The sequence below is a fragment of the Globicephala melas genome, chromosome 6 (assembly GCF_963455315.2).
Source record: "Globicephala melas chromosome 6, mGloMel1.2, whole genome shotgun sequence".
NCBI classification, from domain to species: Eukaryota; Metazoa; Chordata; class Mammalia; order Artiodactyla; family Delphinidae; genus Globicephala; species Globicephala melas.
The window spans coordinates 19,327,352-19,352,832 of record NC_083319.1 but is presented as its reverse complement, the minus strand read 5'-3'; the positions used below and the strand labels follow the sequence as shown (position 1 = coordinate 19,352,832).

The 25,481-nt window shown below is 44.1% G+C and overlaps 1 protein-coding gene across 4 annotated transcripts in view; it reads right to left on the bottom strand.

Annotated features, from left to right (window-relative positions):
- TNC (tenascin C) overlaps positions 1-10,121 on the bottom strand; it is a 93,582-nt gene extending 83,461 nt beyond the window's left edge. For 2 of the 4 annotated variants that reach the window (XM_030858879.2, XM_030858881.2), the window contains exon 1: positions 9,916-10,121. The gene's annotated coding sequence lies outside the window, so the exon portion shown is untranslated. The remainder of the gene's footprint in view (positions 1-9,915) is intronic. The other 2 variants (XM_030858890.2, XM_030858893.2) reach the window with 1 other exon arrangement.
- Positions 10,122-25,481: the final 15,360 nt, after the last annotated feature.

Below are 25,481 nucleotides of genomic sequence, written 5' to 3'. Positions count from 1 at the left end.
TCCCCACCGCTCCCTACCGAGCTCATTTCCTCATTTCATTCAGATCTCTGCTCAAAGGTCATCTCCATGTCTCATCCTAATTAAAAGAGCACCCCCCTCACCACCAGCCATTGACCGATCCCTTACCTCGTTTTAGATTTCTTCTTAGCAAGTATCTACCGGAGATTGTATTCTAAGTTTGATTCCTTTTTTGTTGTCTACCTCTTTCACCGTTAAGCTCCATGAATAAAAGGGCCTTGCATGCCTTGTTTTCCATTGTATCTCTAGCCCTTAGAATTACATATTGAGTGAGCATATGAGCTATGAATCTCCAAGAACAGGACAGTATCAAGTGTTCTCCACTCTTTTAGCCACCGAACACTTTTTTAGGTGCATCTCATGGGAAGGCTGTTCCACAGGACACACTTTTGGGAACTGCTTCTCTAGTGGAGTCTTATTGCCAAGAACTACTTCAACAACAGATAACAACAGCAGCAATAACAATAGAACACTGATATGGAGTGCATTTCTGTGCGAAGCAATGCACTTGCACTGTGTTATTGAATCATCCCGACAGCCTTATGGAGTAGGTGTTACTATTTTGCCTTTAATACAGATGAAGAAAATGAGGCTTAGAGCAAACAGCAAGCTCTCAAGCCCAGAGCTTTCTGATGGCAGAGCCACACTCTTAGCCATTACGCAATCCTTTTCCTGGGCTGTGAATTTCTCCGTGCCCTAAGGTAGAGAACCCCTTATCTTCATCCCTCCTTTACCCTCTCCTTCCTCCCACTAGTTGTAGACAGATCTGTGTTATAACTGCCAGATTTTCCGCTGTCTCATGTGACTCAGCCTCAAATTCCCCAGACGGGCCTCCTCTGTCCTTGGTACTGGTTTTTCAAAATTCCAGGCAGTTCAAACTTTGATCCTAGGGGCCACCTCTGAAAGTAAGGGCATTCCTTGAAGTCTGCATCCTGAGATGGTTTCCTGTCTCAGGGCTGGGCTGCCTTTCCCCGTCACGCGTTATGACAGCACTCTGCACAGCTGAGAGCCTAGAGGGCTAAGCATGAAAACAATGTCAAGTTCTGGGCTTTCTGAACAAACTCTGTTGAGGAAGGGTAAGTCCAAATCTGGGACACAGCAAGGACTCCTGCCCGTGGTTGAAGACAATGGGTTTTATTCCAGTTGTACTTGATTTTAGGTAAACTAGATACAAATTCTCCTTTTTAAATCTTTATTGGCAGGAGGAGTTGACCTGTGAGCAGACAGGCAATTCTAGAATGATGAAGTGATGAGAGAGAGACACACGGGGTGGGAAGGGGTGACATGAAGGGCCATCTACTCTGCTGCAGGAGGTAGATCCACAGGGAAAGACATTCTAGGAAGAAAGGAATGGCGTTTGGAAGGGCATAAAAAGCATGAAGTGGTTGGTGTGGAAAGCATGAGTGAGAGCTGAAGTTACAAGGTCTGTTTGGAGACCAGGGCCAGATCATGGAGAAAACTGAGTGCCCGGCTGGGGATTTGAATTCTTCCTATGGCCAAAAGAGAACCATTTGGAAAACTTTATGCCTAGGAATGTTGATTCCTACAACCCAACATTGAGGGACAGATTGGAAGGGAAGGCTGGTGGATGGGGAGTAGTGGGGAAACTGTTGCAGTGGTCCATCTGTGAGATGCCGCAGCCTGAACTAGCCTGATGATAGGGAGGGTGAGAGGCAGTGAACTGTTTTACTTGTCAAGGCAGTAGAGTCCGCAGGTTTGGTGTATGATGAGGTAGTAACCAAAAGTTGGAAAAGGAGAGGGAATTAATCCTAGAGCGTCGTCTTCATTATAATATCTGCTAAGAGAGGAATAGGTTGTGGAGGGGGGAACAATGGATGAGTTTCAGGTTGGTCCCTTTGAATTGTCTTGCCCTTGAATAAAATACATTTGAAGTCATTGCCTTGGAAGATCCTACTCTGGGGTTATATTCAAGAGGAATCATGGCTCCCCAGTGAACTATGACATCTAATGCAAGATACCTGGCTCCACCTCATAAATGGATAGGAAGCTTAAATAAGACACAGTCCACCCTAGTGGTTGCCATAAGTACCAACTGCTAATCAGTACGAGTGCAGTTGGGTTGGATGAACTGATTGATAAGAAGTTGTCAGAATCCGTGACAGTGGAGTGCTGGAGGCAATAGCAGGCAAATTCTAAGATTGGCGCCACCGATCCTACCTCCTGATGGTCACATCTTTGTGTAATTCCTTCTCCTTGAGTGTGGGATGGCTCAGAGGCTTGCTTCTTCCCAATAGAATACGGCTAAGGCAATGGGATGTCACGTCCACCATCAGGCTACTCAAGATAGTGATATCTGTCTTGTTTGCAAGCTCTCTCTCTCTCTCTCTCTCTCTCTCTCTGGTTTTGATGAAGCAAATGGCTATGTTGGAGAGGCCCATGTGGCAATAAACTGAGGGTGGCCTCAGGCCAACAGCCAGCAAGGAATTGAATCCAGCCAACAACCACACAAGTGAGCTTGGAAGCTAATCATTCCCCTGTTGAGCCTTCAGATGAGACCCCAATCCTGGCCAACTCTGTGACTGTAGCCTCATGAGAGAACATGAAGCAGGACATCCATCTAAGCTGTGCTTGGAATCCTGACCTACAGAAACTGTAGGGTAATTAACGTGTGTTGTTCTAAATGATCCAAGTTTTGTGGGAATTTGTTGTGCAACGATAGATCGCTAATACAGAGGACTCCTTGGCTCAGTTCATGTGTGCTAAAGCTGTTAAGAGAATAAAAATCTGCTAATTTTTCCTTTCTAAAGAATGTACTAACTCTGATATTTTTTACACTGCCCCCATCTTCTAAGAGCACAAGAGAAGACCTAGGACTCAGTGCTGACCCTGTTGCCAAATGGCATGAGATCTTAGAAGGACTTTTTTTTTCCCTTCTCCGTGTCTCCGTTTCACCATTTTTAAAATGAGGGAAGATAAACTAGGCCAGCGGTTTCCAAAACTTTTTATTTTTTATTTTTTTTTGGCCGCAGAACTTTCATCATATGATATTTCACGAGGAGGCTCAGTGCATAAAACAGATAAAAGAGGAGGGGCTTTAGTTGAAATGAGGTTGAGTGCTTGGCCTCCCCATCTCTCCATGGCAGCCCCCTAATATCTCGGAAGAGCCTTTTAAGTCTAGTCTCCAAGCCCCTGGCTTGGAGGTTACCAATGAGCCCTTTCAGTTTCAACGTTCTATGGGTTGAAGGGAATTTTTTTTAAACACCCTACCTATAAATTGGAGCATTCTTCTGTGACATCTCCGCATAGAGCTACCTCTGTGTGACCATCCCAGGACCCAGGGCATAAGTGCCTCGGAGAGCAGGCCCCTTGCTTGGGGGCAGCACTAAAGGTGTCTCTGCCCACCATGAGCCACCTCCCCAGCAGGGGGAGCTGCTTAGGTATTTGCCTCTACTGGACGTCTCTTCCCTAGGTGGAAAGTCATGGCTTCCTCGTCTGGTTGTACTCATGGGCTTTATTATTGTTGTTGTTGTTGTTGTTGTTTTGTATCTGGGTGCCTACCCTGGGTGCAGTGTTCCTGAGGGTCTCCGGCTGGCAGGGAGTTCCGTGCTGCTCTAGGTTCTGTTGCGCTGGCTGTGGTGTGTCGCTTCAGCAGTGAGGTTACGCGTGTGCATATTGCATGAAGTGCCTAGCAGAGTTCCCCAGGGCACTGCTATCAGCCAGGCTTTCCCTGGGTGGCATCCGTAGGCATAGAGCTTTCAACCAAAATATACTGACTTGCACTCAATATTCAGTCTGCCATCTTTTTTTCTACCTACCAAATATTTTACCCGGAACACATCCCTGGGTGGTTAAATTTAAGCTCTCCGAAGCATCCCCTTGCCTAATGTCTATCACTGGCAGTTCTCGTATTTGTGTTAAGCATCACCCTTTCTACTGAACCACCCTTTGAAAATGTGACTCTTCCTCTAGCAAGTAGCCTGCTACCTCTAACCTCTTTTCTCATCTGGAAAATGGGAATAATACCTGAATACCCAATGACACAGCGGAGGAAGTACAGTTCTGGGAGTCAGGCAGCTTTGGGAGTGCCTGGAGAGGAATCCCAATGCCACCACTTTCTGCTTTGTGCAACTGACAACCTTTTGTGGCCTCAGTTTACTTAACTGTGAAATAATATTTGGTTGCTGGGAAAATCTGAGAGTGATGCACAGAGAAGTTATTTTATACATTTATAAATTCATTAGAATCTTGCTTTATTCAAACTATCTAGGGGGCTTCCCTGGTGGCGCAGTGGTTGAGAGTCCGCCTGCCGATGCAGGGGACACGGGTTCGTGCCCCGGTCTGGGAAGATCCCACATGCAGCGGAGCGGCTGGGCCCGTGAGCCATGGCCGCTGAGCCTGCGCGTCCGGAGCCTGTGCTCCGCAACGGGAGAGGCCACAACAGTGAGAGGCCCGCGTACCGCAAAAAAAAAAAAAAAAAAAATCTGGCACGTGAAAATGCTTCATTCACCATAGGACACAGTTCAAAAGCCAAGCGGTGTTGCGCTATTGTTCATTTCCATTAGAACAGCAGAGTTTCTTCAACAATACCTTTCTGAGGACCTGATACCTGCCAGCAGGTAGCTAACCTCTGGGGAGAATGAGCTCCAGCACACAGGGTTCCTGCCTCACTGATGGTCTTGGCCTCAGTGGCGTACAGTCAGGTGGGGCAGGGGAGTACATCGTCGGCGCAGTTATGATGTGCCGAGGTCAGTGGGGGGAAGCACAGAGCCTCTGCAGGAACTGTCAGAGAGGTGTGTATGCCCGTCTGCAGGGCAAGCACTTGCTTATGTGTGCGTCCATGCTTCACGTCTCAGGCTGGCAGGAGGGCTTCACCCTCCTGCAGCTTCCAGCCCAGTAGGGGAAACATAGTACACTTGAAATCATACACTACTTATTTAATTACAGTTTCTGCAGGAAGTGGGCCCTGAAGGAGCAAGTTGGAGAGAGCTGCAGTGGCCACCTGCTGGATATAACACTAGGGTCTGAAAGACACGCCTCTGACTCTTTCTGGGCTCTGCTCTGTCCAGCCCCATCTGTTGTCAGAGATGAACAGAATTTCAGTGTGGAGTGTGACAGTTATAACCACTTGCTCAGGTCTTGGAAGTGGGTTTGAGTTCTGGCTCCGGCAATCACCCTCTGAGCGGCCTTGGGGAAGCTACTTAAACTTTTCCAGCCCTAGGTCCCCTAGGTTTGAATTCGGGGGGCAGTTACACTTGCTGGAAGCAATTGTTGCTGATTAAATGGCATAATGCCTGTAGAGTACTCAGTAAATATTAGTTATTGCCATCAGCCCCTCCCTGAAAAACGTTTTAGACACGTTCATGTAGAATTCAGTAGCAGCCAACTCACCTCCTCCAGGGTAAGAGTTGGTCAGTGGTTAATTCTGAAACAAGCTGTCTGCTTTCAGAGTTTATGAAATATCTCTGGCTGTTGACATAGGGGAAGTTCAAGGACCAACCAAAGCTATTTGAGTTACCATAGCTGCATAATTAAGGGCCTGTGAATTTCAGGATATTTCAAAAAAAAATCTGAGACAACTTGGCATGAAATGATTTTTTTTCATTTTCACTCACAAATAGACTAAAAATACACATGGAAGGGATTTTCCATTCACAATCTGCTTTCAATGTGGGCATTTGAATTTTTTTCCGTGATGGAGGGTCAGAGGGAGTGATGAAGTATTGAACTTAGGTTGTTGCTAAAGTTAAGGAGAGGCGGGAAAAATGAGACAACAGAGGAGGAAACAGAACAAGGCTTCAGGGCATAACTGAAAAAAATAGTCTGGTTACCAGGGTTAGAATCAGGTAGGCGCATAGGCTTTTCTCCTCTACTGAGAAGGTCATAGGGTGTGTAGAACCCCTTATGGTAGGTAAGGCCACCGCTCTTTGTCTCGGATGGAATTATTGCCTATAGTTTGCAGGAGTTTGGAGGGGTTTCCTTCTTGGAAAGGAGGCTTCATCTAATGTTTCCCACATGTTGAAGGTGTTCGTACTAGCCTGGGATTAAATTCAAGGGGATTCCCTGTGATGTTAAAGTGAGAAGTGATTGAACCATAGCCCAGGGGCACTTGTGGCTCAGAGTTTACAACCATTTCCTGGCAATCCTGGGATTCACTGCCCCGAGGCTGGGCACACTGATTTCAATTTATCTCCCAATCAGCTCTTTTAAAACCAGATGCTCCATTCACCTGGCTCTCAGAGAGGGTGCAGGCACAGGTACAGCCCTGCTTTCCCAGTCAGAGCTCCCACCTGTCAAGCTCGGCCAAGGGTGGCATGAAACTCAGCAGTAACGACCTGACTGCTGCCTCTAGTGTCATTCTTCTCTCTCTCGGGGCTTGAAATTTGAACGTTTCTGTTTCCAGGCAGAGAATTTTGCCACCATGAGCTGACCTTTTCTGAGCACCATGAAAAGTGATATACGCAGGGCTATTCTGCAAAATCAATAGACACCAATGCCAGCTGAGGGCTTCTCTGCCATCTCGCCCAGCCACCGAAAGACATCGTTCAAGGTCCCATAGAGGTCCGCCCAGCTTGACATCAGGAGACGATGCAGCATAAGGGAAAGAAGAGTAGGGTTCTGGTCCACAAGTTTGGGTTCAAAGCCAACTCTGCTTCCCTCTTATGGAAATCCTCAGACGCATCATTTCACCTCCTTGGGCCTTGATTTCTCTGGCCATAAAATGGGGCTAGTAATTTATAACTTGCAGTGTGAGAGTGAGAATTTGATGAGAAACCATAGGCAAACCATCCTATCACATATGTGATATGTAGTTAACCTTCCACATTAACTATTTTGAGTGTGTGTGTGTGTGTGTGTGTGTGTGTGTGTGTATTATCATCACAGAGGGGTCGTGTATTGAATCAGCTAAATGTTTGTTCCCTACTCCCTGCATTTCAAACTGCCGTGACTACAGCATGACTTATGTATTAAGCCAGCTGGATATTTTTTCCTATAAGAAAAGATGGCTATTTGTAGAAATCCGGGGGGAAGGAGAGAATAGGTGTTCATAGACCATTGTGAGCATTAGAAAGGGTAAGATTAAGGGGGATATGTTTTTCATTCCGACAGCTTGAATTCCCTTTCCAAATTCCATTCTGGTTATATGATCAGGCTACCGCTGCATTTAGGGGTGGCCACAGTCTGGCTGGAGGGGCGGATTTAGTGAGAAAGAACGTTTTCTTCCTTCTAAAGGCAGTTCACGAAGCGGCAGCATTCAGGAGCGCGGCGGAATGGGCTCTGATTTGGGGGTCACGGGGACCTGGGTCTGAAAACCGGCTCCATCCCTCTGAGTTCTGTTACTCATTCTCTCTGCTTTTCAGCCTTTGTCGGATAGGTTCGGTCCCTTTCTCAGAGACCTGTGGCTATTCAGTAAGATGAGGTATACAGAGATTTAGAGCGTGGGTTCTCCGTGTGATTTGTCTATTGCTATCATTACAATTAATTAGAAGAATCATCCTTTGCTAAGCATTTTAAACTCCCCACGTATATGTCTGTCTACCGTACTACTTGGGAAATTGCTCGGACTTCCACTGGACATGGAGGGGGCACAAATCCTTGTCAAAGTGCAGAATTGCAGCCTGAACGCACACCACCGGGCTTCATGATTTTTAACTGTGTTTTGTGTGTTCAGGATTCTGGGGAAATGTCCCAGCGACTGAGAGCTCTGGGGTGAGTTTTAGAACCCTCCAGCCCCTGCTTCAATCAAATCGGGCCCACATTTACCTGCCATATATTAGGGTATTGCCAATTCATTTCCATTTCATTTAATGAATATTTCCACTGCTAAAAGTAACTTTGAAAACCACTGTCTTAGAACATTAATCTTGGATAAGTCCTAGTAAATTGATAAGCAGGAAAACCAAGGAAAATCTCTATTTATTGAGCTCCTAGTACGTGCCAGGTTCTGTGCGAAGTTTGATATACATGTTATCTCACTTGAGGGTCACAGGCACCCTATGAGCTATAGATGGTCATCCTCTTTATATGGGTGACAAAGCTGCCGGCAGGAAAGTTGGTCACTTTGGGCGGGGGAGGCAGTTACTGGGAGACGAGATAAGGAAGCTAGGTTTTGCAAAGCATAGAAAAAAATAATCTTTAACAACTGTAGAGTTTGGCAACCCCCCTCTCAATCCTTATCTAATTCACATGGTTTGAGCAAATCAGAGAATACTCATATTCACTTTCTTTCCCCAAATGCCATCACCTCCCTGCAATGCACAGGTTCAGAGCACACTCACTTCCATCTCCTTCCAAGGGCTGGGTGCACACAAGGCTAGCAAACATTTCACAGCTTTCAATAGCCCCGAACAAAGCTCTCCCCACTCCTGAGTTGGCCTTGCCACACTGCAGGACGAGGCAGGAAGCTGGCTGGGGTGAGCAGCAGGTTTTATTTCTAAAGCATATATGGGAAAACTCCATAAAAAAGGAGGAAAGGGTCCACAAAAACATGAAAAAGAGGCGTTCATTCTTCAAATGGGGCTCCCTGTCCAGCTCTCCCTCTGGACGGAAGGCATTTCCAAAGAGTCCCCCGGCAGCATGGTACTTTATAGCCGACAGCTTCAGAATCTGCAAATGCCCAAACTCAAACATTTACACCCAACCCAGGCTTCTCCCTTTTCTCGCAACCTGTGCTGACATAACCTCCAGCTTGTAAAATACAGCCAAGAATCTGACCTGCCAGATAGTGAGATGCCCTCAGACCTGGTGAGATAAAAAGACAAGGAGCGGGGGTATGGGGGGTGAGGAACACAGAAGAAACAATCCAAGATTGGCTAAGTGCCTCTTTTAACTTCCAAAGTGGTAGCAGTTTGGGGCAATGACAGCGACTACCCAGACTTCCAGTTCTTGAGCCCTCGCTCTTCCAATCTCTTTATATTTCGTGTTCTCATAATGACAAAAGAAGTTATTGTCCCCATTTTAGAGAAGTGAAAACTGAGGCTCGAAGAGGTCACATATTTTCATCAGGGTCATATGTGTGTTGGTGGTGGGGACACTAAAAGGATCCCTGGCCTCAAAACCCAAGTTCCTAATCCCCTTACAGCACGGCTGGGAACAAGAAACCCCTCCGTTCCTTCCACCGTCGGCCAGGGGAGGTGTGCTTCCCATCCCTAGAGGCAGTTGTTTCTCAGGGCTTTCTGCGATGAGAGATGAGGAAGGAGAGGTGATTCTAGAAAAATACGGGGTACTGCTGGCTCTAGCACCCCAAACATGCCCAGGTACCCAGCCCAGGGATCAATGACTCAGGAGGCATCCCTGGGGAGTCCCCCGGCCCTTCAGAACAGAAGCCAGTGTCCACCACTCCCGTCTCCTCGTCTGCACTTTTCCACCTGGCCCTAGGAGTTACCTTCTCTGTTCTGTCCCCCAGCCCTCATCCCTTTCCATGTCTGACTACAAGGTGGCTATTGTGGAACACAAGGATGGATACACAACTCTTTGTAAACTGTAAGGTAAAGGCTGTTGAGATGTAAAATTTTATTGTTCTTCTACCATCATCTATCAATCTCCCCCAACCCACCCCAAAGTAAGGCCATGCGCAAACTCCACTTTCAAACTCTACTTCCTTAACCCTCACACAAAAATTCACAGGTGAATCAGCCAGGTAGGGAGTTAAGAGTAAATTCTTACTTTCCCTCAGAAGAAGGACAGAGATAAAAACTTCCTAAAAAGTTCCTTGCACGTGGAACTATTCATAGAACTAAAACAAGCAGACAGAAATCTACGAGACTGGAAGGGGGCAAGTAGAAAACAAGTCAAGGTGCATCCGATCACAGCAAATACCCCATTTTGCCAGCAGCCAAGATAAAGCAAAAGTTTCAGAATTAGGACACCACAACCTATTTGGTCCCGGAAATGCAAACAGTGTCTCACATCTTTGGAAATGGGATGAAACAGACTTACCTTTTTGGAGTTAGGAAAGACCTAGATCCTTGAGTGAACCAGCTCCATGGAATAAGTACCTGGATGTGAGCAGCGGGGCTCCCGGTGCGCTGCCCCAGTGTCACCCCGAGCCTGCTGTCTTTGTGTGGACAGGCGGGGGTGTGTGTCTGCGCACGCGGGAGAGCTTGTGACAGTAGGCAGGCTGTGGCCAGTGCGGCCAGCTTTGGCTGGCTTATATAGCCAGCTCCTTCCTCTGTAATGGGACGCCTCGCCTCCAGACATCCTTTCCCACTTTTTCAGTTGGTGAATTAAAGGAACAGCCCTCCCAGCGGAACAGGGTTAGCTCATGAAAGACGCACTCACTCCCTGCTCTCTGCCAGGAAAAGAACTTATTTGCATACAATTTATTGCAAAAGTAGGAATTCCCTCTCCCCTTGCCTCCTGCCCCTGGCTGGGAGCAGCTGTTAGTAAAGTGGGATTTTTGCTTTGCTCCGCAAACGCAAACGGTTTGGTTTTTCTAATTGTGAGACAGAAGCCCAGGGAGCGAGAGGGAGAAGAATCAGCAGCTCTGGCTCTCTCACCAGGCAGGCTGGAAACATGGAAACGAGACCGGGGGCTAGCCTGCCTGGGCGCTGGGCAGCAGCTGCTCAGTGGCACCTCGGAGAGAGCAGAGGGGCTGAGCCGAATTCCTGGAAAGAGGAGATAAAGCCTTTCGGAAGCCTGGGGTGTTTGGGGTTCCTCGGGGCCAGCAGAGAGATAAGGGATTAGTTCTCAGCAGGTGGGAAAAGCACTGGGAACACAGATCAGTCTGGAGTCTCTTTTGGGGAGACAGCCACGGTCCTGTCCAGCTGCCTGGAGGCGGTATTGTCCCAGCCCCGGCGCACTACAGGGGAGCAGCTTTTTGACACTGAACATGCCCTGTGCCTGGTCCTGTCTTCTAAGCTGCGTCTCCTAAAGAAAGGTCTCCAGGGTTTCTTCTCAATGCTGAAAGGTGCCCACCATAAGAAAAAAAGTAACAAGTTAATCTTTGAAACATAAGCTGCGCCTTTGCTCTCCAGCCTGCTGTGGCTTCTTTCCAAGCTCTGAGTCATCGGTGAGTTTGGTGGTTAGCATGCATTGGGTATCCTCAGGGCACACACAGGCATGGGAGGGAGCGGGGGAAGAGGCCAGGCCAGGGCACCCACGCTTGAGCTTGTCACAGCACTTAGGACTTTTTGGGATCCTGGAGGGAAATGAGGCATCATGTAACCTGTACCTACCGCTGGACCCTCCTTTATTAAGTCTATATTAGATGCCACCCAAGGTACTTTATAGACGTTATTTCATTACATCCTCACAACCAGAAAGTGTGATAGGCACATGTGCTGTCCCCTTTTTACAGACGAAGAAACTGAAATTCAGAGAAGTAATGGAACCTCACTGAGGGAATACACCTGGGGAGCATTTAAATGACAACACTGGGCTTCACAGTTCTTTCTGTTACACATTACTGCCTAGGAACATTGTAAGATGATATTTAAACAATGTTTTATGCCCTGTTAGATTGTAACACTGCTTGTATAAAAATCACTGCCATATTTGTATATGGAAGATATGTTTCCTTGTTCCACAGAGCTAATTCAGAGATCCTTGATTTTTAAAAAAATCAGGTATGAATAACAGAGGTTTCAATTATCTGCCTATTTTCAGTACTGAATGATATCGCCCCCATACTTATTATCATTGCTGTGGGCCTCAGTTCCCCAATCTGAAAAAAGGGGGACAAGATTAGGTCATCCCTATGGTCTCTCTGTATCCTAGGATTCTCTGCTTAAGTGACCATCCCAGACAACAAGAAAGCCCATAGATAGTCATGTCATAAGACAGTTCATTTGAACTTTTCAACGATTTTGGCTGATTCAAATGTTGGTTGTTTTGGAAGTTTTTAACTCTGTGTTTTAGCTAAAGCATATTGTAGTAGCATGAGGCCGTGTCTTTTTACCAGTAGTGAGTGCTTCCATGTCTCTTGGCTTCTCAGAATCTACTGAGTTTATCTCCTGGGTTAGGGAATAGAAATATTAGAATAGTATATTATACATGTCATATGGCATATAGACTTCATTTACATATAATGCATAATCAATACATATTTGCAGTCGTATGTATATTTAAATGGAATAAGAGCACGTGCTAGAAAGCTGGGTGATAACATACGGCTTCTTCTGGGAACCTCCCAAACCCAGCCCCCCATCCTTGTAGTATTCCTACTACAAGTGGCTTAGCCAATCACAGGGAAAACAAAGCCAAATATGACCAGGCTGGCCCTTAAGACAGGAAACAGTCCAGTGGAACAAACAAACAAGAATATTATTAAGCATTAAGTTAACTATCATAGAAGTATATTCCAGGCTTCCCCGGTGGCTCGGTGGTTGAGAATCCGCCTGCCAATGCAGGGGACACGGGTTCGAACCCCGGTCCGGGAGGATCCCACATGCCGCGGAGCAACTGGGCCCGTGAGCCACAACTACTGAGCCTGCGCGTCTGGAGCCTGTGCTCCGCAACAAAAGAGGCTGCGATAGTGAGAGGCCCGCGCACTGTGATGGAGAGTGGCCCCCGCTCGCCACAACTAGAGAAAGCCCTCGCACAGAAACGAAGACACAACACAGCCAAAAATAAATATAAAAATAAATAAATAAAAAAAAGTTACCATTCTTTAAAAAAAAAAATATATTCCAGAGATGATTAGCTTTATTTGTGTATTTTTAGCAGAGGCTACTTGTAAAAGGAGTTTTCTCCAAAACCTATGTGTCATCTTAAGCCATACCTTGGCTTTTAAGTAAGAGGGGCCCAGATAAGGCACTTGTTTTCATCTATCTCTGGACTTTTTTCAGCCTCCCTTCCAGGCAAATGGGTCCGCGTACACCTTGTGCTCTCCAGTACCTGAACCTTTGCTAATGCCGTACTCTACCTGGAATCCTCACCTCCACCTTCTCACATCCACTTGGCATCCAATTCTGATCTAACTTCACCATGTTGCTTCCTAGATGTCTTCCGCAAGAAATGCTTCCATGCATGTTGTAACTCTGTTAGGACATTCATTGCCTCTACATGGTATAATTATACGTATGTCTCGTTTTTCTTCCTACATGCTAGGCCTCCAGAGGGCAGTGATCACACCTGCTTTTCCTTGCCTAGCACAGAGCCTTGGGTATCGTAGGAGCTCAGTAAATGTTTATTGAATGAAAGAAGTAATGAAGGAACAAGTGAACGTTTGACATGCTGTGCTTTATAATTAAACTCTTCTTTTTTCACCCTTAGAACGTAAGAGGGAAACTAGATTCCCCAACACATCCATTTCACAGGTGAGGAGAGGGGGCCCAGGGAAGAGAAACGGCTTACTCAAGGCCACCTCGGCTGCTTTCCAGAAGATGGTCATCAAGGTCAGAACTGAGCAACCAAACCACGTTAGACATTACAGCGGAGGACGCTTATGGAATCAATACCCATTCATCCTCCTGTCTGGCAGAGGCTGCACCTCTAAGCATCAGGTGTCTTATGGTGGCCCTCTGCTCAGTACGGTAAACACTTTTTCCTGAAGCTGTGTATTCCCTCTGTAACCTGCGTTAAGTCCTGAGATCCTCTGACTCACTTGCATTCATCACAGCAGCCTGCGCACACACCAGTAAACATGACCAAAACCAGCCCCTCGGCCCTTCCACAACTCCAGACCTTCCAACTCAGCAGGAAGGTGAGAGGGCAGAGTGAACGCTTGCAAACTCCACCTCTACACAGAGTTCTTGGCCAAAGCCCGATTTTGTTGTTGTTCGTTTGCTATCCTCATTTACAGGTTGCTAGTGGAGGGCATGGTTTGGAGGCCCGAGGGAGTGTGGAGGCTCACCCCAGGTGAGATCATTCTCATTACCTTGAAGGTCTCTTAGATGCAACGCTTTTTTTTCTTTCCCAAGACAGATCAGCCAGGGAGTAGAGTATCGGCCAGGACTGGCACTGTCGGAGGAAGCTGAGCGCCCATGTCTTTGAGAAGTCTAGCATTTACTTCCCACGGGACCCCTTGATTTCCACCCCACCCCCCCTTGCTTACCCACTGCTCCCAACCTCTTCCTCCTCTTCTTGGGATTCATCTAGTGTGCTAACTCCCATCCAAAAGTCCCATGTGACTCTGTATTTGCCAGAAATCTCTCCCAAAGCAATGAAGGAGCTCGGGTCCAACACAGTGGGCTAGTCATTCAATTAGATGGATTTGTTTAGGGTCAAGTTTCCCCGACTTGCTGTCTGCAAGGCTTTGTTCAGTACTCTTCTTCTCCATCTCTTCTCACTTCTCCTTAGACAGCAAAGGACAAAAAAGCTCAAAGACATCATTGGTCATTGAATGAGTGGCAAGATAGAGGAGAGCTTCCCTGCCAGCTGGAATAGGGTGAATCAACCAATAAGGAGGCTCTCTGGTCAATGTGGAAAAGTGGAAAGAACTTTGGTTTACAGTAGGTTTGAGTCCTGAGGATGCATAACTTACCGTGTGACTTTGGGCAAATCTCTGCTCTTCTCTGGCTCTTGGTGTACTGGTTACAAAATGAGCGATTCCTAAGGATCTTAGCCACTTAAAAATGCTACGTAAAAAAATCAAGAGAATAATTTAGAGGCCTCTAAGCCTTTGTACATTCCCAGTCCCTAGAATAACCCTCCCTGGACTTTATCCTCATGGCAAGTTCCTATATTATTTTTCAAGATTTACTTCTAAGACAGTTTCCATAACCTTACATTCAGAGAGAAGGGCACCTCATCCAGACTTCCTTTTTTTATTTTTAGCATACTGTGTAACTGCCTTTTTAGCTCATTAGGCCATGAACGCTTTGAGGGTAGGCACTGGCACTTTTCAAGTGCTTACTAACAGATCTGTTTAGAGCCAGTGTCCGTTTCTTGTTGGCACCTATGCCATGCCACTAGTTAATTATTTTTAATATCGTTCCTGCATATCGTGGTTTTTAGAATGGCATGTGATCTGTGGCAGAATTTAGGTAAACCATAAAATTTCCTTGAAATGATTTATTAGATGATTAGAGTGTTTATTGTTATCACTGATTTACTCACCCAATTCCCCAAAGGAACTGTAAGAGTTCCCTGGGGCCAAGAACTGTGCCTTCCTTCTCAAAGCACCGGGAAGTCAATTAATGTTCCCATGAAATGAGTGACTGATTGGCCGAATGATGGGGAAGATGGAAAAGGCATAAGACTGGCACAAGCAGTTTCGGGTTCCAATCATCTTGACCATTTACAAGGTGAATTATCTTGAGAAAATCATATCGCTTCTCTGAAACTCAGATTCCTCATTAGTGAGACAGATAAGAAATCCCTACCTCAAGTCCCTCCCAGAGTTGGTGTGAAGACCAAGTAGGAGAGTGGAAGAGAAAGTGCTCAGTAAACTGTGATGCCTTATGCAGATTTTTTTGATGATGAATGACCCACCCCAAATTGCAGTCGAAAGCTCACACTCGGCACGGCTGTGTTGTGCATGAATCCCAGCTTCCATCTAAAGTATTTCTGGGCTCTGCAGGGGTTAGCAGGGGAGAGAAGGGAGTTGAAACCGCCAGGTGCTGTCTTGTTTGCTAATACTTTCTAAGGATGACCTCTTAGCTGGAGCCAAAGGGGAAGAGGGAAGGATTCAAACGATGAGCATTGACCAGTGCCGAGTTGGAAGGTCTAGAGTTGTAGAAGAGCTGAGGGGATATTTTTGGTCGTGTTTACTGGTGTGCACGCAGGCTGCTGTGATGAATATGAGTAGGCAAAGGATCTCAGGACTTAACGCAGGTTGCGGAGGGAATACACAGCTTTGAAGCCAAGGCAGGTTGAATTTTTTTGACTGATTTGTCACAACTGAGTTAGATACTTGTGAGGATGTTGAATTTGTCCCTTTTCTTTGTTTCTCTTCTCGGTTTTTCTTAGATTTCTTTTGTGGACAAAGATGGATTTGAGTGGCCCACATTGACTGAGTTGTTCCTGTTAGGCACTTTTTAAGTAGTTTGCATATATGAAGTTCAGCCATCTGTACAGTGAGCCCATCGGGTTGATACTATCATTATTCCCATTTTGCAGATGGGAGCGGTGAGGAACAGAGAGCTTAAGTAAATTGTCCGAGTCACGTGAGTAATAAATGACAGCAAGAAGATCCAAACCCAGGCTGTGGGCTCTATCCCCAACCTCCTGTGATTGGGGGTGCTTCCTCATGTACTTAATTTAACAGGTAGCCAAAGGCAAAAATGACATTCTTGGACTCGGATGGACCACCCTGAGGGATTATGGAGTTTGTGCGTAACAGTCTAATGAGGCAAGAGGGGCTTTGCTTGTGTTTCTTCGGGTAGTGTGGCAGCAAGAGACCATGAGAAGGCCATGTCTGTCAGTGCTAATGCTGGAGCTGTGAAAGTACTGGCGTGGACTTTGTTCCCATCCTAATTCAACCACTAACTAGTTAGGAAAAGAAGTGGGGCCTTGGACAAATTATTTTACTTCTTTGTTATCAGTGCCTCATTTGTAAAATGGGTACATTAATAACTGGTACTTCTTAGAGTTATTCTCAGGATTAAAGGAAATACACTTAATCAAATGTTTATGTTTGCTACACTCTAAAATAATCTCAAAACGATGCCTATTGGCTATTCTAGGTAAGTCGCTTTTCTATTCTGGGCCTTTATTTTCTCATTTTTAAATGATGGAAAAGATAACCTCAAGCTATGTTCCAAAAATGAGCTCACTAAAATAAAAAGGGTTAAAGGAAAAAAAAATGTGTAAGCATGTAAAAAAATACATAGCACCTTTTGTTACAGGCCTTGGGATTCCCAGGTTGACCAGACTGAGTGTACTGGTTACTCTGTTTACTTAAACATCCTTCATAGATCCCCCTCCATCCTGCTGTGCACATGCAATCAACAGCAGGCTTTAAGGGTCCTGTTCTCCCATCGTTTCCAAGTCTTTACACATTCTGTGTCTTCAGGTGGTGCTTGAAAATTCTCCCCTAGTCAGAGTCGGCGGGATGGTATTGCTTGCCTCAGAGCTAGAAGCTCCCCCAGCAGGGCCTAGAGGTTGATGTACAGCTATCACAGAGGTATGGGAATCACTTCCCTCCCTGGGGAGTTCCCCTGGGCTGGTCTTGGTCCTGACGGAGCAGTCTCACCTGTACTCCTTCCCTACCCCACAGCCTTCCAATGGCAGGACTGATGGCAAATATACTCACTTATATTTCTAGTAACAGTTACCAAGCAGTGCCATTATTTCAGTCCTCATACCTAAGCTTCCCCCATATACAGGTGAGAAGAGATCAAGGGACTTGCTTAAAGTCACAGAGCCAATGCATGGTTTGGCAGAAGTCTCCATGTGCAAAATACTGGGCTCTTTGGTTTCCACCACGGAAACCATTTATAGAGTCTTGTGTTATTAGTCTTGTAGGGGAGCAAAGTTTGCCATCCCCAAACTTTGTCATAGAGATTATTTTGAGCTGAAAACAATCGAGGCCCAAAAGACTCAAGAATTCTTTCATTTTACCTATGGCTTAGCTGCCTAAAGAATTTAGGTAAAAGGCCTGTCCTAGAAGAGAGCTATCAGGAGAGGTATCTGCAAAGAATACAGGTTAGGCATGGTGGTGAAGGAAATTGAGCAGGGCCTAGAGATCAGAGTCTACTCTCTGTTCCATTGTTTCTGCTGAGGCCCAGCAAACATTTGTTTACCAAACATTTGCTTTTCCATTTCCATATGAATTTCCTTTTTCCCCTTTCAAGTCCCAGCTACTCCAACATGCTCTTTTGTCTTTAGAGGAAGATGGTATTTAAGGTGAGGGTGTCAGCCATTTGGAGAGTTACTCGGTTTCTCTGGGTCTCTGCCATGTATACATGTTATTAAAATTTGTTTGATTTTCTCTTGTTAATCTGCCTCATGTCAATTTAATTCTTAGAGCAGCCAGAAGGACCTGGAAGGGGAGAGAAAAATTCTTCCTCCCTGACTGTATTTTGGGTACAGTGGTATAAAATAAGAAGCCTGTGACTGGAAAATAGACAGACTTAGGTTTAATTCCCGCTCTGCCATTTACTAGTGTGTGAAATGTTTCAAATTCCTTCACTCCTATGAGCCCCATCTGTGTCTTTGACTGTAAAATGAGAGTGAGGGTACTCCCTTCATAGAGCTGACAGGACTGTAGTAGGTTGAATAATGGCTCCCCCGAGATAGCCATACCCTAATTTCCCAGAACCAGTGAATGTTACCTTATACGGCAAAAGGGACTTTTCAGATGTAATTTAAGGATTGTGACACAAGGAGATTATCCTGGATGCAATCACAAGCGACCTTATAAGAGTAGGCAGAGGGAGATTTGCTTACAGGAGAGGAAAAGGCAATGTGACCAGGGAACAGAAATTGAAGTGATGTGGCCACAAGCCAAGGAATGCTGGCCATTACCAGACTTTAAAAGAGGCAAGGAACAGATTCTTCCCTGGAGCCTCCAGAAGGCCCCAGCCCTGTGGACAAGTTGATTTTAGCTGAGTAAAACTCATTTCAGACTCTTCCCTCCAGAACTGTAAGAGAAAAAACTTCTGTTGTTTTAAGCCACTAAGTTTGTGGTGATTTGTTAAAGCAGCCGTAGGAAACTGATAACAAGGGCTAAATGGGCCTGCCTTGTGCATAACAGGGGCTTAAAAACGGTAACTCTATCTCATTAGATTTAGAATACTTTCTTTTTTTCTAATTTAATTTTTCTTTTATATTGGCATATAGTTGATTAACAATGTTGTGATAGTTTCAGGTCTACAGCAAAGTGATTCTTTCATACATATACATTTCTTTTTCAAACTCTTTTCCCATTTAGGTTGTTACATAATATTGAGCAGAGTTCCCTGTACTATACAGTAGGTCCTTGTTGGTTATCCATTACAAATATAGCAGTGTGTACATGTCAATCCCAAACTCCCTAACTATCCCTTCCTCCCACCCTTCCCCCCACCCCGCGTAATCATAAGTTTGTGCTCTAAGTCTGTGAGTCTGTTTCTGTTTTGTAAGTAAATTCATTTTTGTATCATTTCTTTTCTTTTTTTTTTCTTTACATCTTTATTGGAGTATAATTGTTTTACAATGGTTTGTTAGTTTCTGCTCTATAACAAAGTGAATCAGTTATACATATACATATGTTCCCATATCTCTTCCCTCTTGCGTCTCCCTCCCTCCCACCCTCCCTATCCCAGCCCTCCAGGCAGTCACAAAGCACCAAGCTGATCTCCCTGTGCTATGAGACTGCTTCCCACTAGCTATCTACCTTACGTTTGGTAGTGTATAAATGTCCATGCCTCTCTCTCGCTTTGTCAAAGCTTACCCTTCCCCCTCCCCATATCCTCAAGTCCATTCTCTAGTAGGTCTGTGTCCTTATTCCTGTCTTACCCCTAGGTTCTTCATGACATTTTTTTTTCTTAAATTCCATATATGTGTGTTAGCATACGGTATTTGTCTTTCTCTTTCTGACTTACTTCACTCTGTATGACAGACTCTAGGTCTATCCACCTCATTACAAATAGCTCAATTTCGTTTCTTTTTATGGCTGAGTAATATTCCATTGTATATATGTCCCACATCTTCTTTATCCATTCATCCGATGATGGACACTTAGGTTGTTTCCATCTCCGGTCTATTGTAAATAGAGCTGCAATGAATATTTTGGTACATGACTCTTTTTGAATTATGGTTTTCTCAGGGTATATGCCCAGTAGTGGGATTGCTGGGTCATATGGTAGTTCTATTTGTAGTTTTTTAAGGAATCTCCATACTGTTCTCCACAGTGGCTGTATCAGTTTACATTCCCACCAACAGTGCAAGAGGGTTCCCTTTTCTCCACACCCTCTCCAGGATTTTTTGTTTCTAGATTTTTTGATGATGGCCATTCTGACTGGTGTGAGATGATATCTCATTGTAGTTTTGATTTGCATTTCTCTAATGATTAATGATGTTGAGCATTCTTTCATGTGTTTGTTGGCAGTCTGTATATCTTCTTTGGAGAAATGTCTATTTAGGTCTTCTGCCCATTTTTGGATTTGGTTGTTTGTTTTTTAGTTATTGAGCTGCATGAGCTGCTTGTAAATTTTGGAGATCAATCCTTTGTCAGTTTGTTCATTTGCAAATATTTTCTCCCATTCTGAGGGTTGTCTTTTGGTCTTGTTTATGGTTTCCTTTCCTGTGCAAAAGTTTTGAAGTTTCATTAGGTCCCATTTGTTTATTTTTGTTTTTATTTCCATTCCTCTAGGAGGTGGGTTAAAAAGGATCTTGCTGTGATTTATGTCATAGAGTGTTCTGCCTATGTTTTCCTCTAAGAGTTTGATAGTTTCTGGCCTTACATTTAGGTCTTTAATCCATTTTGAGCTTATTTTTGTGTATGGTGTTAGGGAGTGATCTAATCTCATACTTTTACATGTAGCTGTCCAGTTTTCCCAGCACCACTTATTGAAGAGGCTGTCCTTTCTCCACTGTACATTCCTGCCTCCTTTATGAAAGATGAGGTGACCATATGTGCGTGGATTTATCTCTGGGCTTTCTATCCTGTTCCATTGATCTATCTTTCTGTTTTTGTGCCAGTACCATACTGTCTTGATTACTGTAGCTTTGAGCCTGATTCCTCAAGCTCCGTTTTTCGTTCTCAAGATTGCTTTGGCTATTCGGGGTCTTTTGTGTTTCCATACAAATTGTGAAATTTTTTGTTCTAGTTCTGTGAAAAATGCCAGTGGTATTTTGATAGGGATTGCATTGAATCTGTAGATTGCTTTGGGTAGTACAGTCATTTTCACAATGTTGATTCTTCCAATCCAATAACATGGTATATCACTCCATCTATTTGTATCATCTTTAATTTCTTTCATCAGTATCTTATATGCATACAGGTCTTTTGTCTCCTTAGGTAGATTTATTCCTAGATATTTTATTCTTTTTGTTGCAATGGTAAATGGGAGTGTTTTCTTGATTTTACTTTCAGATTTTTCATCATTAGTGTATAGGAATGCCAGAGATTTCTGTGCATTAATTTTGTATCCTGCTACTTTACCAAATTCATTGATTAGCTCTAGTAGTTTTCTGGTAGCATCTTTAGGATTCTCTATGTATAGTATCATGTCATCTGCAAACAGTGACAGCTTTACTTCTTCTTTTCTGATTTGGATTCCTTTTATTTCCTTTTCTTCTCTGATTGCTGTGGCTAAAACTTCCAAAACTATGTTGAATAAGAGTGGTGAGAGTGGGCAACCTTGTCTTGTTCCTGATCTTAGTGGAAATGCTTTCAGTTTTTCACCATTGAGGACGATGTTGGCTGTGGGTTTGTCATATATGGCCTTCATTATGTTGAGGAAAGTTCCCTCTATGCCTACTTTCTGGATGGTTTTTATCATAAGTGGGTGTTGAATTTTGTCGAAAGCTTTCTCTGCATCTATTGAGATGATCATATGGTTTTTCTCCTTCAATTTGTTAATATGGTGTATCACATTGATTGATTTGCATATATTAAAGAGTCCTTGCATTCCTGGAATAAACCCCACTTGATCATGGTGTATGATCCGTTTAATGTGCTGTTGGATTCTGTTTGCTAGTATATTGTTGAGGATTTTTGCATCTATGTTCATCAGTGATATTGGCCTGTAGTGTTCTTTCTTTGTGACATCCTTGTCTGGTTTTGGTATCAGGGTGATGGTGGCCTCATAGAATGAGTTTGGGAGTGTTCCTCCCTCTGCTATATTTTGGAAGAGTTTGAGAAGGATAGGTGTTAGCTCTTCTCTAAATGTTTGATAGAATTCGCCTGTGAAGCCATCTGGTCCTGGGCTTTTGTTTGTTGGAAGATTTTTAATCACAGTTTCAATTTCAGTGCTTGTGATTGGTCTGTTCATATTTTCTATTTCTTCCTGATTCAGTCTTGGCAGGTTGTGCATTTCTAAGAATTTGTCCATTTCTTCCAGGTTGTCCATTTTATTGGCATAGAGTCGCTTGTAGTAATCTCTCATGATCTTTTGTATTTCTGCAGTGTCAGTTGTTACTTCTCCGTTTTCATTTCTAATTCTATTGATTTGAGTCTTCTCCCTTTTTTTCTTGATGAGTCTGGCTAATGGTTTATCAATTTTGTTTATCTTCTCAAAGAACCAGCTTTTAGTTTTATTGATCTTTGCTATCGTTTCCTTCATTTCTTTTTCATTTATTTCTGATCTTATTTTTATGATTTCTTTCCTTCTTCTAACTTTGGGGTTATTTTGTTCTTCTTTCTCTAATTGCTTTAGGTGCAAGGTTAGATTGTTTATTCAAGATGTTTCCTGTTTCTTAAGGTAGGATTGTATTGCTATAAACTTCCCTCTTAGAACTGCTTTTGCTGTATCCCATAGGTTTTGGGTCGTCGTGTCTCCATTGTCATTTGTTTCTAGGTACTTTTTTATTTCCTCTTTGATTTGTTCAGTGATCACTTCGTTATTAAGTAGTGTATTGTTTAGCCTCCATGTGTTTATATTTTTTATAGATCTTTTCCTGTAATTGCTATCTAGTGTCATAGCGCTGTGGTCGGAAAAGATACTTGATACAATTTCAATTTTCTTAAATTTACCAAGGCTTGATTTGTGACCCAAAATATGATTTATCCTGGAGAATGTTCCATGAGCACTTGAGAAAAATGTGTATTCTGTTGTTTTTGGATGTAATGTCCTATAAATATCAATTGAGTCCATCTTGTTTAATGTATCATTTAAAGCTTGTGTTTCCTTACTTATTTTCATTTTGGATGTTCTGTCCATTGGTGAAAGTGGGGTGTTAAAGTCCCCTAGTATGAATGTGTTACTGTCGATTTCCCCTTTTATGGCTGTTAGTATTTGCCTTATGTATTGAGGTGCTCCTAGGTTGGGTGCATAAATATTTACAATTGTTATATCTTCTTCTTGGATCGATCCCTTGATCATTATGTAGTGTCCTTCTCTGTCTCTTCTAATAGTCTTTATTTTAAGGTCTATTTTGTCTGGTATGAGAATTGCTACTCCAGCTTTCTTTTGGTTTCCATTTGCATGAAATATCTTTTTCCATCCCCTTACTTTCAGTCTGTATGTGTCTCTAGGTCTGAAGTGGGTCTCTTGTAGACAGCATGTATATGGATCTTGTTTTTGTATCTATTCAGCTAATCTATGTCTTTTGGTGGGAGCATTTAGTCCATTTACATTTAAGGTAATTATCGATATGTATGTTCCTATTCCCATTTTCTTAATTGTTTTGGGTTCGTTATTGTAGGTCTTTTCCTTCTCTTGTGTTTCTTGCCTAGGAAGTTCCTTTAGCATTTGTTGTAAAGCTGGTTTGGTGGTGCTGAACTCTCTCAGCTTTTGCTTGTCTGTAAAGGTTTTAATTTCTCCATCAAATCTGAATGAGATCCTTGCTGGGTAGAGTAATCTTGGTTGCAGGTTTTTCTCCTTCATCACTTTCAATATGTCCTGCCACTCCCTTCTGGCTTGCAGAGTTTCTGCTGAAAGATCAGCTGTTAACCTTATGGGGATTCCCTTGTGTGTTATTTGTTGTTTTTTCCTTGCTGCCTTTAATATGTTTTCTTTGTATTTAATTTTTGACAGTTTGACTAATATGCGTCTTGGCATGTTTGTCCTTGGATTTATCCTGTATGGGACTCTCTGTGCTTCCTGGACTTGATTAACTATTTCCTCACCCATAATAGGGAAGTTTTCAACTATAATCTCTTCAAATATTTTCTCAGTCCCTTTCTTTTTCTCTTCTTCTTCTGGAACCCCTATAATTCGAATGTTGGTGCATTTAGTGTTGTCCCAGAGGTCTCTGAGACTGTCCTCAGTTCTTTTCATTCTTTTTTCTTTATTCTGCTCTGCAGTAGTTATTTCCACTATTTTATCTTCCAGGTCACTTATCTGTTCTTCTGCCTCAGTTATTCTGCTAGTGATCCCATCTAGAGTATTTTTAATTTCATTTATTGTGTTGTTCATCATTGTTTGTTTCATCTTTAGTTCTTCTAGGTCCTTGTTAAATGTTTCTTGCATTTTGTCTGTTCTATTTCCAAGATTTTGGATCATCTTTACTATCATTATTCTGAATTCTTTTTCAGGTAGACTGCCTATTTCCTCTTCATTTGTTAGGTCTGGTGGGTTTTTATCTTGCTCCTTCATCTGCTGTGTGTTTTTCTGTCTTCTCATTTTGCTTATCTTACTGTGTTTGGGGTCTTCTTTTTGCAGGCTGCAGGTTTGTAGTTCCCGTTGTTTTTGGTGTCTGTCCCCAGTGGCTAAGGTTGGTTCAGTGCGTTGTGTAGGCTTCCTGGTGGAGGGGATTAGTGCCTGTGTTCTGGTGGATGAGGCTGGATCTTGTCTTTTTGGTGGGCAGGTCCACGTCTGGTGGTGTGTCTTGTGGTGTCTGTGGACTTATTATGATTTTAGGCAGCCTCTCTGCTAATGGGTGGGGTTGTGTTCCTGTCTTTCTAGTTGTTTGGCATAGGATGTCCAGCACTGCAGCTTGCTGGTCGTTGAGTGAAGCTGGGTGCTGGTGTTAAGATGGAGATCTCTGGGAGATTTTTGCCGTTTGATATTATGTGGAGCTGGGAGGTCTCTTGTGGACCAGTGCCCTGAAGTTGGCTCTCCCACCTCAGAGGCACAGCACTGACTCCTGGCTGTAGCACCAAGATCCTTTCATCCACATGGCTCAGAATAAAAGGGAGAAAAAGTAGAAAGAAAGAATTAGTAGAAGTAGAAAGAAAGAAAGGAGGGAGGGAGGGAGCGAGGAAGGAAGGAAGCAAGGAAAAAAAGAAAGAAAGAAGATAAAGTAAAATAAAATAAAGTAAGATAAAATATAATAAAGTTATTAAAATAAAAAAATAATTATTAAGAGAAAAAAAGAAAGAAAAATTTAAAACAAACAAAAAACGGACGGATAGAACCCTAGGACAAATGGTGGAAGCAAAGCTATACAGACAAAATCTCACACAGAAGCATACACATACACACTCCTAAAAAGAGGAAAAGGAAAAAATCATAAATCTTGCTTTCAATGTCCATCTCCTTAATTCGGGATGATTCGTTGTCTATTCAGGTATTCCACAGATGCAGGGTATATCAAGTTGATTGTGGAGCTTTAATCCGCTGCTCCTGAGGCTGCTGGGAGAGATTTCCCTTTCTCTTCTTTGTTCGCACAGCTCCCAGGGGCTCAGCTTTGGATTTGGCCCCGCCTCTGCGTGTAGGTCGCCGGAGGGCGTCTGTTCTTCGCTCAGACAGGACGGGGTTAAAGGAGCCGCTGATTCGGGGGCTGTGGCTCAGTCAGGCTGTGGGGGAGGGAGGGGCACGGAGGGCGGGGCGAGCCTGCGGCGTCAGAGGCGGCGTGACGTTGCACGAGCCTGCGGTGCGCCGTGCATTCGCCCGCGGAAGTTGTTCCTGGATCGCGGGACCCTGGCAGTGGCGGGCTGCACAGGCTCCCCGCAAGGGGGGTGTGGATAGTGACCTGTGCTCGCACACAGGCTTCTTGGTGGTGGCAGCAGCAGCCTTAGCGTCTCATGTCCGTCTCTGGGGTCCGCGCTTTTAGCCGCGGCTCACGCCAGTCTCTGGAGCTCCTTTAAACAG